Raw genomic sequence first — 18,297 nt, forward strand, 5'->3', positions numbered from 1 at the left:
TGCAGTGTTGAGAAAGATTCTGAGGGTGTGTCGGAACCCTCCCAGAACGGATAGATGCCTTGATTTGTTAGCAGTGTCTTCTGTGGGCTCAGGAAGAGAAAGTGGAGGCAGGGTGTCAGTACTGGTCCCCACCGAATGGGCCAGCGCCTACTGTTACAGAGCAATCGGTGCTGTTGCGGCTTTACCTCAGGAACATTGCCACGGACTGCTGGGGCGGAGTCTAGGGACAACCTGTTGGACCCGCTACCCCACCGTGTCAACACTTACCAAGTCCCAGAGATGGCTGCAGAACAACTTCTCCCTTCCTGAGCTACAGTGCTTCATCTCAGACTCCCAACTGACCAGAGATGCAGCACTGCACCTCAGGCTGGGAGACAGGCGCTCCGCGCGAGCTCGGGCTGCCCCATTCCGTTCTTGGGCTGTGGCCTTCTTCCTGGGCAGGAGGAGGAGTGTGAGCCTGTGTCGTGGTCTGCCTCCCACCCTGCTCTTCCCTTGCCCCGGAGCCCTCTGCCACTGAAAATTCCAACTTCCTTTCCTTTTCTTTTTAAGTTAGCTTTCTTGAGGTCGAGCCAATCCATTTAAAGTGTGCAATTAGATTTTTTTTTTCTCTGCAGTGCTGGGAATGGAACCCCGTGCCCTTGCACACTCCTCTGTGTTTGCTTACCTCCTGGTTTCCTGCTCTTGTTCCCCGCCCATCTCTGTATGCATTCTGGGCAAAGGATCACTTGTGAGAAACCATCCTCACTCCTTTAGAGCCCGGGACACCTCCTTCATGTTCCTGTCCACCTGTGAACTCTGTTTCTACCCAACTCTTGAGGTAGAATTCCTACACGAGGAAAGGGAGCTGGCTGGATTTCCTCAGCTCCCAAATCAGGGCCGTGTTGAACGCTGCTTGAGTTGCAAACCACCTCATCCTCTCTCTGGGCCATCCCCACTTACCTCTGCAGTTCCCTGAGGCCAGGGCTCCTATGTTACAATGTGGGGTCCCTAGAAACTGCTGAAGACTTGCACGCGACAACAGACATATCAGACGTGTGGTGGTGGCTGACTGAGTGGCCACGTGGAGAATTCATTTTCTTCTATGGGCGTGGCTTGTGTGGGAACTTCCAGGTGAGCAGGGCACCCCAACCCCAAACCACCCACTCACCCTGCTCTTGATAAGATCCCAGGGTCCCCGGAAGACCTTTGCTTCATGGTGACTGTGATGGTCTTGATGCTGGAAGACACACACCTTCAGGGTTGTCTGTAGGTAGCTTTTCCTCAGGGCTGGGAAAGAACAGAAAAGAAAGTTTGCCTCCCTTTTAGAAACCCCATAGCTCCTAGGCCTCTAACAGGGATCTAGCAGCAACCCCAAGTTGGAGGTGGGGTGCGGGAGCAGTGGGAAAAATGTTCTCCGATTTGCTGTTAAGGCCAGGATACCTTTGTCCTCAGGCGTCCCCAGCCAACCCAACTTCTTTCTGTCTGGAATTGTCAGAAACTTTCCACGGCCCTCTTACCAGGAGATTTGAACACAAGACTATCTTGGGAATCAGAACACCGTGTTCTCTCTACTCTGTTCCCCACAGCTCCCACAGACCCTGGGAGAGGCATCACTGAACCTGGCCAAGGGACAATCCAGTAGGTAGCTGGTGGGGTCAGGGAGGTGGCTGGACACAGCCCTGCTGGGCCACACCGAGTCCGTGCCTTCCCAGGGTACAACTGTGCCCAAAGCCCTTTGGCCCATACTTCCTTTGCTTTCTAAGGGCAAATGGAGTGGGTGATCGTGGGAGTCATTTGGTGACACACCATTTGGGTTGTCCCCTGCCACCCTGTCTGCCTTCCTCTCCTCCTTATCCTCTGTCCTTTTGTTTCTTTCTTTTCCTTTTTTCTTTCCAGAAACAGAGACCTATGTAGATCAGGCTAGCTCAAACTCATTCAGTGTGTAGAACTCCTGATTCTCCTGCCTCCACTTCGGGAATACTGAGATTACAGGCCTGTGTTACAATGCCTGGCAGCCTGGGTTCCTAAGCGTGGGGAAGAAAGCCTGGCTTGGGGCCTGGCAAGCCACAGAAGAGGTGACATTGTGGTTTTCAGCTGCAGTTAGTGTCAATTCCCCGTCTATAACAAGTATTCCTACTACGGTATGTGAAAAGATTCACCTTACACCCTCAAATGCAACTGCAGGCAAAAGTGACAAACAGGACATCTGTTGGTTAGGTCTGGGGCAGGATGTAGAGCCAGTTCCACCTTCTGGACAGTTGGGGCTGGAAGAGATCACCTTGGCTAGAGGACCAGGAGTGGAGGCAGGGGGCAGGCATTTTAGACTTGTAGATACGTGTTCAGAAAAGGGAACTGAGAGCCACTGACATCCCACCTTGGGATAAAGGAGAGCACAGCAAAAGTTCTGTATATTCGGGCTGGGCTACAGTATCTGGACAGAAGGCGGTCCATCTTTCTTAAGGAGAAGTAAATGGCCGGATGGTACTGAGATGCAGGTGTTCAGCCAGGAAGGGTCTTTGCCTCATCTTCCTTGTCCCATCCTTGGATAAAGACTGTCTAGTTCTGGCCCTGTGATTCTAGAATAACCAAGCTGGTGAACGTTTAACTACACATATCCCCATAGGTCTCCAAGGTTCCAGAGAAATACAATTTTCCCCCAGGGTAAGAGTACAAGTCAACCTTCTGGGCTTCTTAGTTCAGAGCAGCCAGGCCTGGCCCCTCACCTTAACCTCCATGCTGAAGGTCTCAGTTTCTTAGTCCTCTGGGTTTGGGACAGGGTCGCATAGTTGTACTTGCTCATTCAGTAGACTCAGGCAGCACTGCTTTAGTGTGCTCAAGAATTATGCCCATGCACTTGGCCTCAATACTGTCGGTGTCCTAGGGCACCGAAGGCTGAGCTGGAGGAAAGCACCTGGGCAGGGCATGGGGGCAGATTCAGCAGAACTCCCGAGAGCCTGTAAGAGGACTGCCAAGAGCTTGTGGCCAGGGAGGTCCCTTCCTCCACCCCCTGGGGAGCTCAGAAGGCCTCCTAGAAGGGTTGGGGTGGGGACTGGGATGGCTGGGAGGAGCAGTGAGACAGGAAGGTGAACCTTCTGGCTCTCTGACCCCGGAAACATACGTGTACATGTGCTGGGCTCATCTGGACCCCTGCCTCCCTCAAATGGGGCTTCACTGAGAAGAGGGATGTAGCCAAGAAAGGCTCCTTCACCCTGTGGTGGTGTCAGAATACGGGAGAGCTTGGGGATCCAGGCTCTGTCTCCAGCCAGCACAGTTATTTCCCATTGAGCCCCCCTTTATCTCTGGCGCTCTGAGACTTGGTTCCCCATTCTGTTAAAGGGGTGGTTGAAGCAGGCGGACTCCGGATCTTACCTTGCGCTTGGCGTTGGCTCTCTGCATCTCGGAGGCCTGCTGCAGGGGGTGTTCCTCTTTTTCTCCTTTTCCTACGTCTTCAGAAAATGTCTCCGGGCTAGGGGAATCTCTGGCTTCTGTCTGTTGGGAAGCTCCTGGGAGGGGTGAGAGGAGGGGAGGCTGAAGGAGAAAATAAACAGTGCTTGTCTGGATAGTCTCAGGCCCAGGCAGGATGGACACTCTGTGGCTCCTGCCCTTATATGGCAAGGCTGCTTGGAGCTAGGAACCCTGCCTGTCATTCCTCACCCCACTCACCACTCAAGAGGACTCAGAGCCACCACTGGTCACCTGGGCTGCTGCTAAGAAGGCAGGCAAGGCCCAGCACACATCCCGAGAATCACCTATGAGAACTGAGCAGCCATCTTGGCCTCTGATTGGAGTAGCAGGTGGGAGGGCTGACACTGGGTTGAAGGGAACAGCCTGGGCCAAACTTAACTCCCATCTCACAGAGACCTCCCCTTCTCGGGACCTCTGTTTGTCTCCGTATAAAATGACGGCATGGAAGAGGAGAACTCAATCAGCCCCATGGGATGAGAGCCATTGCTCCCCCACTTTGCAGAAGGGAAAACAGACCCAGAGAGGCTAAGAACAGTGACGCAACTGAACGGGAAATGAGGTAGGATTTAACTCAGGTCTGTCTGGTATCAGGGCCTGGAATCTGACATCGGGGTCCTGAGAGGGCTGATTGCATTGACGCAGCATAAAGGGACAAATTTAGCCATTACACGTGCTACGCAGGAAGTTGATTGTGCTGGAGGTGTGCCCCTGGAAAACAAGGACTGCTATAGTGCTCCCCAACACAGCCTAAGGGGGCCAGGTCCGTCAGACAGGGGCAATGTGCTGTTTACTGGCTGTCCTCAGCATATGACACAGGACCTGGTACAGATTAGGGACTCTGAGGAGGGACCTGTGGAAGCGCTGAATGAATAGGCCTCGCTGGTCACAGCTGTGTCCTGGTCACAATTCCAGCTCTGCAGCCTGTTCTGAGGATCAGTTGAAGTGATGGGTAAGAAAGCAAGGAAGCCAGGCAGTGGTGGTGCATGCCTGTAATCCCAGCACTCGGGAGGCAGAGGTAGGCGGAACTCTGTGAGTTTGAGGCCAGCCTGGTCTACAAGAGCTAGTTCCAGGACAGCTAGGGCTGTGACACAGAGAAACCCTGTCTCAAAAAACAAAAACAAAAACAAAAAAGAAAGAAAGAAGGAAAGCACGGAGCCGGCTTTGCTCCTCGGCTCACAGGTCCCTCTGCCCTCTAAAGAAGCCTCCAGCGTCTCCCTGTGCTCATGCTTTCTCAGCTGTTTCCCCTCAGTCCAACTGTGGGACCGAGGGGACAGATGTGCTCAGGACCCAGGCCCTGAACTCTGCTTGGAACCTCAGGCTGGGCCCAAGTCCCAGACCAGCAGCAGTGACCGTGGGAGAGGCTTGCAGAGGGGAGCCCAAGGGGGTGGAGGAGTGGGCTGCTGGGAACGGCTCAGAAATGTGCCTCACACGAGCACACGACATCCTGTGTGCTCTCAGGCCGGCCCTGGAACCTCCCTCACCCCATCCATCATCCTGGCATCTTCTCTGAAGGCTCCTTCCTGGGGCTGGGTAGGGGAGGGGTGGGGGCTCAGGGCTGACTGTCCCCTTGCCAGAGAGAGTGCAGCTGGCCATTCTACGGGCCTGGTTAATGTCCGGCCCTGGAGGGTCGCGGGCGGAAGGAGGCGTCTGCAGCCTCCTAATCCAATTTGTTTACAACAGTCTCTGCAGCTCGTTTGCTCACAAGTGAAGAGCGGGTGTGTGCTGTGTTGGGGTGCACGTTCGCACACATGTGGAGGCTACATGGGGTGAACAGGTGGGCTGTGTTACACAAGCCTTGTCTCCCATCCATGGAATAGTCCCTTTCTGCTGCCCTGCCTCCCCTCTTTCCCTTCTTTCATCTCCAGTTCTTCCTGTTTATTCCAGCCCTGATAGATCCGCACCAGACTCCTCTATGAACGGCCTGACCTTGCGGTGCAGAACTCCGCATACTCAGACAGGGCTAAAGAATTACCTCCATCCCTGGGAGCTGCTGTGATCAATAGCATAGGCCCAGAGCCCCAGGATCCCAGGTACCCCTCCTACCAAGCCCTTCCATCTCTAAGGAAGATTAATATTGGGTGTGTGTCTTCTTCAAGCCAAGCTGACTTCCTGTTGCAGTTGGAAGAGAACAGAGTGAGATGGGAAGGGGTCTCACACTGTTGGGGGTCCCTCGTCTTTGCTTCCATTAATTCACCTCCATTCCAGCCTCCAACACTGCTGAAAGGCTGCCCCACGGCTGGGCTCTACTCGTTGAGATTCCCAGCATTCTCTCTGAGTTTCCGGAGCATGGGGATGGGGAGCTTGTCTGAGGGTCGCAGGCTATTTCTGGAGTTCCCTGAGTTGGGGTGTATGTGGGGAACATGGAACGGAACACTTACAGATCTGGGAGCAGGCGGGCACCGCTGTTCGTTTTTCTGGTTCTCGGGAGGATTTCTCTCTAGGGCTCCTCATTCTCCAGCGTAGTGGGGGATTTGACTAGCCATCACTCTTGCCTGAAAAGAACAAAAGGTCTGGCTCTTCAGAAGTATTCTGGGCCATTCTGTGACCAGAGTGCTGAACCCCAAGAGCCCGCGCCTGATATTGCTTTCCGAGAGACTGAGAGAGAGGGCCTGGGCCACTCTGAGCCCAGCCTTGGGCTGACTTGCTGAGGTTTGTCAAGCCTCATGGAATTGTCCTTCGGGCCCTACATGGCCAGGATCCCTGCTGCGCCCACCTTGCTTTCAAAGGGAAACTCTAAGCCCTTTGAGAAAGAGAGATCACCTTCCCTCCTAATGCAACCAGACCGGTCAGCGAAAGTTCTGCTTTCCAAGGGCATTGCCCAGAGACACTGATGGCTAGTGGTCCCTCCCATCTCTCATATCACAAGTGGGCTGTGCTGTAGAAGGCCATAACCTGGGGTAACTCGGTGACGGAGACTGTACCTTCTTCCAGTAACACAAGGTTCTCGGCCTTGTAGAATAGCCTTGGACCGGTACAGCAACTGCTGAGGTGGGAGGGGACTGAACAAGGCCTTGCAGCTTGCTCAAGGCAATCTTGACTGACCAGGGTTCAAGGCAGACCAGGAGCCAGGCTCAGCTGGCTATCCCCTGAGCTCGGATGACCATAAAGCAAAGTTCATGTGGTCATTGCCAAAGCCCGTGCCTTCTCCCAGGGGACAAGACACAGCTGTTCTCTTGGGAGAGACGGTCTACCTTAGCTTTCCTTTGTAGCTCCCTCCCACACACGGGTTCCACAGCTCTTGATTCCAGGGCCCAGTTACCACTTTAAGTTTGGACAGAATACGGGAGAGGTGGGCCCACCTTTTGAATCTCATCCCTACCCCTTCCCAGCTGTATCTGAGGGTCCTCGTGTTCACCTGGATTCTGACCTCACATCCTTGCTTTAGACAGTCAGGGGCAGCGGATAGCAAGCACAGTTCTAGGCACGTGGCAAGCCAAGACTAAATGGCAGAGGCTTCTACTGTTAGCACAGTAAGTGCAGGGGTGGAGTGGGAGGGTGACATCTGGAGGTGCAGATGCCGACAGCAGGAGCCACCCCTGCCTGGCCCCTCCTCATGTTCTTTTCTGTACAGCTTTCCTTGGCTTCTGTTCCCAGATGCCCTCAGCCCCTTGTCACCCTGTAAAGTTCACCAACCTCACACGCTCCCTACTTCCTCCCCAGGGAACGGTGTTCTGGGACTCTTGAGCAAGCCCTGGGAATGCAGCATGAGGTGAAAACCAACAACGCGCGGAAGAGAGAAGAGGGAAGAGAAGGGCTCTCCTGGCTCCTCTGGAACCCCAAACTTTGCCTCCAGAAGCAGCTCAGATGCTGGGGGTGAGAAGAAGGCCTAAACACCTCGATCCCTAATTTCCAACAAGGGCAAAAAAAAGTGGATTTCCGCCCAGCTTCCCTTGGTGTCTCCAAGCAAGATGGGGGAGAAGAGCTGGGAGCTCTTGATGCGCCTCCCCCTTGCTAAGAATGTTTGCCCAGTTCTCATTAGGGGCCTTCTGATGGAATTTTACCAATGAAGAGACCAAGGATCTCAAGGATCACAGCACCCCCTCAAGGTCACAGTCCTACGGCTCATTAGTCTAGGAGTCCCAGTGGGGCCCGTGCAATCCAGCACGCACCGTCCTCGCTCCCCTGGAGCTCAGACGGTCCTTGTCTTGGAGGGAAGGAGGCTGAGAAGAGGGAAAGCTGTTTTAGTATGAGCAGACGTCATCTGGGCCCTGGCAAGGCCACCAGATACTGGGAGCAACGGTTTTCTTGTGGGTGTAGCTGTCCTTCCTGTGCCATCTCTCGTTCGTTGAGTATTTGTTTTAAACAAGCAAAACCCCATTGCCGTTATAAAAGCCTTGCTTCTGTCCTGTTTGCCTTTTTTGGGTTTGTGTATATGTTAGTGTGTTCCCGTGCGTGGGTGTCTGTGGTGGTCTGATGGTCACAAAGGAGGGGAAAGGGGACAGGGCTCTGGTGCAAACGGACATCTCCATGTTGGGATAGGAATGCATGGGCATATTATCAGTGAGTGTAAAGACCAGAGATTGACATTAGGTGTCTTGTATAGTTCTCTAACATTTTTTAAAAGAAATATTTAAGTATGTCTCTCTCTGTGCGTAAGTACAGTGCTCTCAGAGGGTACAAGGAGGTGTTGGAGCCCCTGGGACTGAAGTTGCAGATGGTTGTGAGCCACCATATGGATGCTGGGATTTTTTTTTTTTTTTGGTTTTTCGAGACAGGGTTTCTCTGTGGCTTTGGAGCCTGTCCTGGAACTAGCTCTGTAGACCAGGCTGGTCTCGAACTTACAGAGATCCGCCTGCCTCTGCCTCCCGAGTGCTGGGATTAAAGGCGTGCACCACCATCGCCCGGCCAGATGCTGGGATTTGAACCCAGGTCCTCTGCAAGGGTGGTGTTCTTAACCACTGGGCCATCTCCCTACTTATCATCTAGCAGGATCTAGGGATCCTTTCGTCTTGGCCTCCTCAGCACTGGGATTATAGGTGCTATCAGAGCTCCTGGCTTTTACATGGTGCTGGGATCTAAATCCAGATAGATCTTTGTGCATGGCGAGCGCTTTACCAGAGTCCGTCCCCCTCCCATCCTGCCCGTCTTCCCTGCTTTGTAAAGAACAGGGACTCCAGGGCTGCAGGGCTTTGTAGGAATGGGCACTGGGCTTGTTTTCTGGATAACAGACACTGGTTTCTTCTGGACCATTGAGGGCAAGGAGATTAGCAGGCGCCTGCATATATAACCCCCACAGCTTATGTACATGGGTCTTCCCCTCTCTGCATGTCAGGAGCCACATGCACAGGACATGGTGGGAGAGGAAGGGACTTCCTGATGACAGGACTCTCCCAATTCACCCCTTCCCCATCTCCCTTTCCTTGCTGCTGCAGTAGGACCTGAAATCTTGGTGCGTCCTGGTCTCACGCCCTTGTTCGGATGAGAAGGATGAGAACACTGGGGCTCAGAGAGGCGAAGCAAGGGATGCAAAAGGAATGCTTGAAGTCAGCTGACATCCAGCTGAGGTCCTGACCTCATCTATTGAGTGAAAGATGTCATTGGTCGACACAGGGGGCCTCTGGGAGGAAAGTGGGGGAAAAGAAGAAGGCCTTAAGTTCCCTGGCTTTGAAGATGGAATAATCATGACTTCCTTCTCCAAATAGCTTTTGGCCCTTCCTAGAAGCCAGATGGCGGATGTTTGGAATGTATGTTGTAAATACTGTTTCAGGAGGGGGTGGGGGACAGATGCGTCACTTTCTCCAGTAACCAGAAAGGAGATCTGAAGGAGGGCAAGAGGAGGGAAGCCGGCTGTGAAAGGATTTGGGGAGAGGAGAGGAGAGGAGACGTGTGTTGTGTGTGTGTGTGCGCATGCTCATGTGGTGGTGTGTGCACGCGTGTGTGGTGGCATGTGTGTGTATGTGCATGTGTGTGTGCGTGCACGCGTGTGTGGTAGTGTGTGTGTGTGTGTGTGTGTGTGTGTGTGTGTGTGACGGCCACAAATGAGGATAAAGGGACACAAGACAGCAGCAGCTGGGGAAGGGGCTGTGGTGTAAAGGGACAGCTCTATCTTGGGTTAGGAATAAATCCTACATCTAAAAATAACTCAGCCTTTCCCCCAGCAGGGCTGAGAAAGGCACACTTGCCCTTTTATGGTAAGAAAAGCATCTCAGAGGGAAGCTGGGCTGGAGCCTACAGCTCTGGATGGAGCCCAACCATGGGGTCTAGGGTGGGACGGGGCTGGTAGGGGTCCAACCTGATGGGATGTCCTGGCCCGAGTCCCCTACTGTCTGTGAAGGAAGAGCTGAGGTGAGGGCAGCAGGGTCCACCTGGGAAAGTCTGCGGATCTGCTGGGTGCTAGTATTAGGTCCTAAGAAAGCTCCTATCGTCTGCTTGCTATTGGTCTTGGGTCCTGATGCCTCTAGTTCATACCAGGATGGCTCTTGTGCCCATTATCCTGAAAGGGCACTGTAGACCACGAAAGGGCACTGGCTTGGGAGTCAGTCCTCTTCCAGTTTTACCTTGCTTTGCCACCTTGAATGCTGTGCTGACTTTTTTTGGTCTTAACTTCCCTCACTGGGTTAATTTTATTTACTTATTTATCTATTTATTTATTACTTTTGTTTTAAAATTATTATTTATTTTTTTTTCAAGGTAGCATCTCACTGTGTAGCTCTGGCTGTCATAGAACTCACTATGTAGACCAGGCTGGCCTTGAGATCACAGAGATCGACCTGCCTCTCTTCTTCCCAAGTGCTGGGACTAAAGGTCTGAGCCATTATGTCCCAGAGTCCCCTTATCAACACTAGGGTTTCCTAGTGCAAGGCTCAGGCTCACCCTGGACTCACTATGTACCCCAGGCTAGCTCTGAACTCATAGCAGTCTTCCTTAGGTTTCTGAGTGCTGGATTGCAGGCGTGAGTCACCATGCCACGCTTGCTTCCACGATTTTTCTCTCTCTGGGAATTTCTTGGCTGGAAAGCAAAGCTTGGGCATAGAGGAATCTGGAGGCTGCTGTTTTCTTCCTGTGGCTCACTCTGCCAAGCCTCCCGGGTAAATCTAAGATGAGCGAGGCAGTACATCATGGGGCGGGGGTCCCTCTGCTTTCCTGGCTCCTCAGATCTAGACCCTGCTGAACACATTGAGGCCTCTCGTTTAAGGTCAGTCACACAGAGAGCTAGGCAGAATCAAATAGAACCAAGGGCTTCCCCGTCCCAGCCTTGGTGGTTCCTTTTTCAAGAGGCCACCTCCCATTTGCAGTTCCAATAGCTTGGGACCATCTCTAGCCACATAAAGGGACTTAGAGGACAGAACAGCAGGAACTTGCAATAGGTTGCTATTAGCAGACAATGGACCCTGACATGTTACGGTTGGGTACCTGCCTCTCCTCTGTCCCTGCCTTTGGTATGAGGAGCCTCCAACATGCCTGTAACATTGGCTAGAAGGCAAAGGAGTCCTAAAGAATGCATGTACTTATGCAGTGTGATCTTGGGGAAGCCTCTCCTCAGTTTCTTTACTGTTGACATGAGGAAATAGAGCTCTGTTGCCTGTATAAAAGGACTATTTTGCCCAGAAGTCACCAGGTTACCAGGGGGAGCGCATCAGAAAGTGTTCTAGTATTAGCCAGCCTGAGGCAGGGGCTTATCACTCACAATCGCCCAAGCCTCTGCTCCACACTGCCTGCCTTTATTCAGGGGAAACCTGGACTCTGCTCAGGAAGGCTCTAGTGCTGAGCATCCCTGCCCTGTCTGTTGGCAGGGCTGCTGTTTGTCTCCACTGCTCCAGGACTCTCCCCAAGCCTGACTGGTCCCTGAGCATCTTCCCTGGACCAAACACCTCCCCAGACTCTAGAAGGTAGTGGACTACCTGGAATTGCTCCTGATCCTAGCTCACCATACTGACTTTTGTGACTCAGCCTAGGGAAGCTGCTTGCTTTCCTCATCAGCTTCCTATCACACCCACTGCTGGGGAAAAAGGAGAGAGCAGAAGGAAAAACCGAGGCATCTTGATTGTCAACCAGCTGCTTTCCTGTGACCCTGGTGGAATCTCCATGCAGACTCTCTGGAGCGTGTGAACGGGCTCTCAGCCACTCTGCCCCCATAGATCTCACTCCTGCAGGCTGGGAGGCCATTGGATGGATGGTCCCCAGGGACTTTGTTCTCGTAAATAGTATCTAGGTCTCTCTGGTCAAGCCTGGAGTCCCCTGAGAAGAGCAAAAGATCACAGTAGACTAGGAGGAAAAAGGGGGTAGGGGAGCCCAGGAAGCCCCTGCGCAAAGCCAGAGCAGAACTGACGTCATATCGGTCTAGAATCTGACATGCAGACAGGCAGGCAGCGACCTGTGCTCCGTGGTTGTCCCATGGCAGCCTGGGAAGGCATGTGAAGTTGCAGGCTGTTGGTGGGAAAGCACCCATAAGGGACTCTGGTACCTGACTTTTCTCTCTGTTGTCACCGCTAATCTTACATGCTTCTTGGGATAAGAAGCTCAGTACTTCCAAATGCCCCGCCTTCCCGCCCCCCAGGAACAAACTATTGGAGACTCCCCTCTGGAGGTTAGATGTCATGGGCATCTCTGGGGCTTCTCGTGCTGTCCTCTGAGCTGCAGACTTCCTGCTCCTCTGGAATCTCTCAAGATGTTTGAAGTTGGTGATTACAGTCCGCTGGTTCCCTGTCCTGACTCTTCTGTTCCCCTTACTTGACATCTGTGGTCATATTCCCTCATCCCCCTGCTCCTCTGGGGTTCTTGGTCTGATGGTGTTTTGGAGAAGGGGAACAGATTAAAGGACAGTACTGACAGAACTAAAAAGCCTGACTCAAGCCATGCCAGAACCCTCTGCCCGCCGCCAGCCTCAGTGAGCTGATAGGCTCTGAAAACACCTTTGCAGTTTTGCTTCTTAGAATTCCTCGGCAGGTGGTGGTGGCACCTGCCTTTAATCCCAGCACTGGGGAGGCAGAGACAGGCGGATCTCTGTGAATTCGAGGCCAGCCTGGTCTACAGTCTACAAGAGCTAGTTCCAGGGCAGGAGCCAAAGCTACAGAAACCCTGTCTCAAAACAAACAAACAAACAAAAAAAAAAACCAAAAAATAAATCCTCATCCTGCCATCTCCTCTCTATCCTGTTCCCCCTTTCTCCCCATCTAGCAGCTTTCCCTCAGGTGGAGTCTTGGTGTCTATATGAACTGGTCATGAGCTGTGCCCCCCCTCCCCCGCACTGCCCGCCATCCCAAATGGTGTACCAGGACCTGCAGATCTCAGCAGGAAATGGCACTGCCTTAAGTGTAATGGTGACAGAGCCTGGGTCAGGCCCTCGTCCAGCTCACCTTAGGGGATGGGTACCCTCGGCTCTTTGAGGTTGGTATGCCTGAGATCTACTGGCTCAAGAAAGGCTGGCAAAGGAGGGGTGGCATCCTGGCTACTACTTAGGCAAGGCAGCCTGTTTTGACTTGTTCCCATTCCTGTTTGGCTGGTCCAAGCAGAGGAGGAAGGGCAGAGAGAGTTGGTTCGGCGGGCCAGGGTTCTTTTTAGCTGCCTCCCTGTGATACAGTTAGGGTTCACAGCAGTACGTACAGATAGACGTGACTCGTGGGGAGGTGCCATAGGGTCACCTTTCCTTGACCTAGCTCACCGGTTCCTTCTGCAAGACTCTTAAGGGCTCTGTGGGGAAGGGGCAGCCCAGGACTGATGAGGTCTCCAATCAGACACAGACCACCTAGCAGGTGCTCACTGGAAGGGTCTGGCTGGAATCTGCATTTTCTGTCCTCAGCTGGCTGACAGTCGGGGGTTCTGTCACCATAGTTTGTCACCATAGTTATTCTAAATTCAGAAGGCACAGAGCTTCCTCTCCTAAATGCCAAGCGTCCTATCAAGCTGGAACTGGCTCTCTGATTCATGGCCCTCTTGTCAGGTTCTAGAAAACCACGGTTAAGCATATGGAGTCAGCCAGATTTGGGATTGGGTCCCAAATCAAATCCCTGTGTGACTCTGAGCAAATAATCAGACCCGTCTGAGCCTCTGGCTGACCTGAGGGATGAAGGTACGTACCTCAGGGCACAGGACAAGGAGGCCTTGATACACAGCAACTTGGTTGTGTGGGAAATGAAAGTGCATGGGATGGAACACGGGGTCCTGTGTGTGCCAAGCAAGCACTCCGCCATTGGCTCACAACACCCCCAGTGTGAGAACTGATTTTTGAGACAGGATCTCCTGTAGCCCAGGCTAGCCTGGAACTCACTATGTAGCTGAGTATGGGCATGAATTCTTGATCCCTCTGAGTGCTGGTATTACAGGCATATGCTAACAGACCTGGCTTGAAATTGTTATTTTTCTTTTTTTCTATAGTTATTATTATTATTTTATGTTCACTTGTGTTTTGCCTGCACATATTCCTATGTGAGGATGTCAGAAGCCCTGGACAGTTGTGAGCTGCCATGTGCATGCTGGGAATTGAATCCAGGTCCTCTGGAAGAGCAGCCAGTGCTTTTAACCACCGAACCATCTCTTCATTCCTGTTATTTTTGAAGGAATGAGAGCACGAAGCTAGGTAAGACTCAGCAGGACATCCCCTCCCTGAGAAGCTGCCTGGGGCATAGGCCCCATGTGCCAGTCATTGCTCCATGGGCTTCAAGAGCTTCAGCTCCTCTGATCCAATCAGTGCAGTAAACTATCCTTGTTATTAAGAAGCTCGGTCTCCCTACTTTACAGATGGAGTAACGGAGGCTCACGGAACGGCAGCTGCTTCCAGGCAAATGCAAGATTCAAACCCAAGCAGCCCGTGCAGACCTGGCCCTGTGATCCTGGCTTCCTGTGTTTCACATCATTCTTACAGCACCCTGATCATCTTTGCCTCGTTCAGGGGGACCCCTACTCCACCCCCACAGAACGCTGCATTCTCAACAGACCCAAAAGTGGCTCAAAAAAAGCTGGATTGTGTGGGCCAGCGGCGTGGGCAAGGCACACTGTGCGTCAGGCATGCTCCAAATTGGAGGAAAGGTTTGTGGTGTTTGTGAGACTGCCACCAGTGGATTCTTTTGCAAGCAGGAAAATGGCTGACCCCAGAGCTCTCGCAATGTGTGTTGATGTCAGGTCCCTGTGGGGTTTGTCTAAACAGGCTGTGAGCAGGGATTGCTTCCGGACTTTACCCACGCAAGCCCTGCAGCTCACTCCCAGGCATTGGACCCAGGGTGCACCAGGGTAACTATTGCTCAGATCCCACCCCGGGGTCTTCCTAAGAGTGTGCAATATAGGTGCTCTGATAGGGCAAATTCCTAGGCATCCATGCGGACGAGGGGCGGCAGCCTGCAGAATACATATGAGTGTGCCTGCCTTCCTTCCTCCACTCCTCCACTCCCCTTCCTTCTTTTGTGGTGCTAGGAATGAACCAATGCTAGACAAATGCTCTACTACTGAGCTACATCTTCAACCCTCTTCTTACATTATTTGACGTATACAAGATAAAGTAGGTAATATATGTATTTCAAGAAATCCTACCATTTCTAGTGTGGTCAAGGAGAGGGGTTTGCTCAGTGAGACATGTAGAAATAGCCTGATGGAAGACACACACACACACAGTGACTTCCCATGCTATCTTCAGGCCACACCCAGGACCCAGCAGCCCCACTCCAGGTGTAAACTGGAAAAATTCTGGCCTCTGTGCTCAGGAGGTTGTTTAAAACTGAACAAAAAACAGAGGGCAATATTTCTTATTCCTCCTCTCTTCCTCTTCTCTTTCTCCTTCCAGGATGTAACCCTGGCTGACCTGTAACCCATTAGGCAGACCAGGCTGGCCTTGAACTCACAGACCCTCTAACTCCTGAGTGCTGAGATTAAAAGTTGTGCCACCACACCCAGCTTTCTCCTGGTTCTCTGAGCCACTCCAGGACCTAAGCCCCAGCCAGTTCTGATGGAAAACTGAAGAAGTGGCAGGGCCACCATCAAGGACCTTGGAGACCTCCTCCCAGGAGGAGTCTCACCTGGGGAGTCACTCAAAGCTTGGGTCTGTGGCAACTCGAGGTCTGGAACTTTCCATTCTGCAGAGCTGTATTAGCTTTTCTCCAGAACAAGCCAGCAGGAGAAAGGGCTGAGGTTGGCCACAGAGCTGTAGTGTGGCTATGGGACCAGCGCCTGTCTCCTCTGTTTTGGGACAGTCTCGTGGCTGAGGGACAGCAGTGGCCTCAGCTGGGAGACTTTCACCAAGCCCCAGTACAAATCCTGAGATGGGAGTCTCCTCCACATGTATAGCTTCCTTATCAGCACTCAAGGGCTCTGGGGCCAGGTGAAGAGCAGGCAGGTGGAGGCTGGGTTTATGCCTACCTAATTTCTCGTGGTGAGAGCTTGGGTGGGTTGTGGTTTATGCCATAGCCAGGGACACTGGGATCATTTAATCTCTCCCAAGAATAATCTTAGGAGAACTACAATAATGCAAACCATTTAGCTGGTGTCTGGCTCCTGGGAATGCCCCCATACATATTCTACCCATGAAATTTATTGGACACTTGCTAGGAGGTCCACGTGGCCATAAGCAAAGCGAGAAGTTGGAGGCTCTTGGTAGAGACGGCAGCCTAGGGCAGCCAACACACATAGACAGTGTCGGACCTCTCTGTAAAATGGGAACGATTGCACCTAGCTCCCCAAGTCCTGCAAGGTTCCACTGAGTTAACTCATAAAAAACTCTCAGATTCCTGGATCTCCTAAGCGCTCAACAAAAGAAAGCAATAGATTTCTTATTTACAGTACCTGAAGGAGCCCCTGGCTGGGCAGACACACACAAAAGTGCCCTGGCTCTTTTGTCAGCGGATGGACCCAGAGCTATGATTTCTCTTTGGGGTTACCAATGCTCAGCTGTGTCCTGATGGTCTCAGGTTGTTCTGCAGCTCTGGGGCCTTGCACTGCTGGTCCCTAACTCCAGGCAGAGGGTGAGAGCAAAGGGAACAGTCTAAAGCTGGTTGTTCTTTGCCTGTTTCCTCTGACTGGACTTTATTCTACCTCTCTCTTTCTAGAATCTTCTCTCTCTAGGGTGCTCTGGGCATTTCCTCCCTCTGTCTCATTTCCTCTCCCTAAACATAGCTGAGACATATATGTCTCTTATTCCTCACCACGGCCATATGGGGTGAGAACTTAAGCTGCACCTATTCCATAGATGAAGGCACCTAAGCCGAGGTGGCTGACGACTGGACCAAGCACTTTGATATGTAAACAAGCCCAGAGTTGGGGCCCCATCCCTTCTGAGCCATATGGTTTTGGGTGACCAGGTGCAAGAGGAACAGATGTTGTGTAATCCGAAACTGGAGGACCGTGCTCCATTCGGGGCCCAGATGGGGCCACTGTGTAGGCCCAAGGAGTTGGATGTTGTCTGTGTGTTCTGATCTGAGCTCCGCCTGGCCCCCACACTGCCCATCACAGGCCTGCTGCCTTCCAAGGTTCTGCAAACCGTCTGTGATTTCTTCACCCCATTCCTGGCCCGAGGTCCTGCACTTGTGGCTTATTGTGTCAGACATCATCTCTGAGCCCACCAGAGGCAGCACAGCACAGCACCCTGGGGAAAACAGATCTAGGGCTTCAGCTAGACACCCTGAGGGTGTTCTCCATCACGTAGGCTCTAAGCCTCCAACAGCCCTCGGGGTTTGGACCAATTGCTTGAATGCAGAGTCTATGCCCAAAAGGTGGTATAGCCCAGGAATCCCGAGGGAACTTCCCCCCAGATGGCTCAGAAGCCACACCCTGCATCTTCAGACCATTTGGTCCAGTTACACATCTCGATGGCCCAGAGAGGGATGGGTACCAGCCCAGAGCCATATAGTCCAGCACTGAGTGCAGATCTAGATAGTCCAGCACTGAGTGCAGATCTAGGATAAAGTTCAGGCCCTACCTCCTCAGTGTCCCTCCCTAGCCCCCCCTTTTACACACAGCTAGCACCCCATCCTTCCAGCCCTTGGCAACTCCTACTCCCTGGCTGCCTGAGCATGCACGGCTGCCTCCGCCCCCAGCTATGGCTTTTAGAACCGTTATTCGGAAACAGTTTTCCTTAATAGGAGCCCCAGATTCTTGGAGCTGTGGTGTGAACACCTGGTACAACAAGGCAGAGTGCTGTCAAGGTAGAGACAGGGCAAACTGCCCAGATGCGGCACCGTGGGAGCTTGGCCTGCCAAGGACATCCGCTCAAACCCTTGTTCCTCGTTCAGCAGAAGCAGTCAACAAGCCCATAGGACTGGAGCTGGCCAGGGCTGGGCCGATGCTTGGTGGTCACTGGATCCAGTCCTGGTACAAATAGGGAAACTGAGATCCAGAAAGGCAGACGGCCCATAGCAATTAGCAGACAGCACGGATGAGAGCCTCTGGGAGGAAGCCCCGGAGGCCCGCTCTGGGACCCATGTCTGTGGCTGGTCCTTACCTTGGCTGTTGTCTGGCCCAGGGAGGACTCTTCGGAGGTGGAGGCTCAGCTTATTTGGGGTATGGTTGTGGGTGTCACTGCTTCTCAACTAAGTTGACTCGGTTCTGGCACCTCTTGATGCTACAGGGGCATTTTTAAGCAACTGGCATCGGACCCCCCTCTGCTCAGCCCCTTGCCCGTGGCTCTCTGGCCACGGAGGCCTCGCTGCCTTTTACCTTATATGAGCTGAAGAAGCGAGTCTGGTGTTGGGGCAAGGCGGGTGCTGAGTCCTCCCTGGGCCCCCCATTGGCCAGGGCGCCAGCCACGTGACGGCCTCGCCTTGACCTGCCCCTGGTGCCGAATGTTTCTTTTACCCCCTAAGGAAGGAGTGGTTGACAATTTTCATATTTCTTCTAAATTTGGAGGTTTCAGACAATGCTGAGGGCTTGGCTCCAGCCGCCAGAGCCCATGTGGAAGTTATTAAACTGGAGAAGGGCAGCAGGGGGAGGAGG

At 52.8% G+C, this 18,297-nt stretch overlaps 2 long non-coding RNA genes across 2 annotated transcripts; one reads left to right on the forward strand and one right to left on the reverse strand.

Annotated features, from left to right (window-relative positions):
* Positions 1-557: 557 nt before the first annotated feature.
* LOC113457078 lies at positions 558-17,970 on the reverse strand. The gene is made up of 4 exons (XR_003377716.1): positions 17,807-17,970; positions 5,823-5,936; positions 3,349-3,482; positions 558-1,266 (listed from the first exon to the last, which is right to left on the reverse strand). It is a non-coding gene; the product is annotated as an uncharacterized LOC113457078 (long non-coding RNA).
* Positions 3,587-7,755, forward strand: LOC101979014. The gene is made up of 3 exons (XR_258492.3): positions 3,587-4,003; positions 5,329-5,474; positions 7,105-7,755. It is a non-coding gene; the product is annotated as an uncharacterized LOC101979014 (long non-coding RNA).
* Positions 17,971-18,297: the final 327 nt, after the last annotated feature.

Source organism: Microtus ochrogaster, chromosome 18 (assembly GCF_000317375.1).
Source record: "Microtus ochrogaster isolate Prairie Vole_2 chromosome 18, MicOch1.0, whole genome shotgun sequence".
Taxonomy (NCBI): domain Eukaryota; kingdom Metazoa; phylum Chordata; class Mammalia; order Rodentia; family Cricetidae; genus Microtus; species Microtus ochrogaster.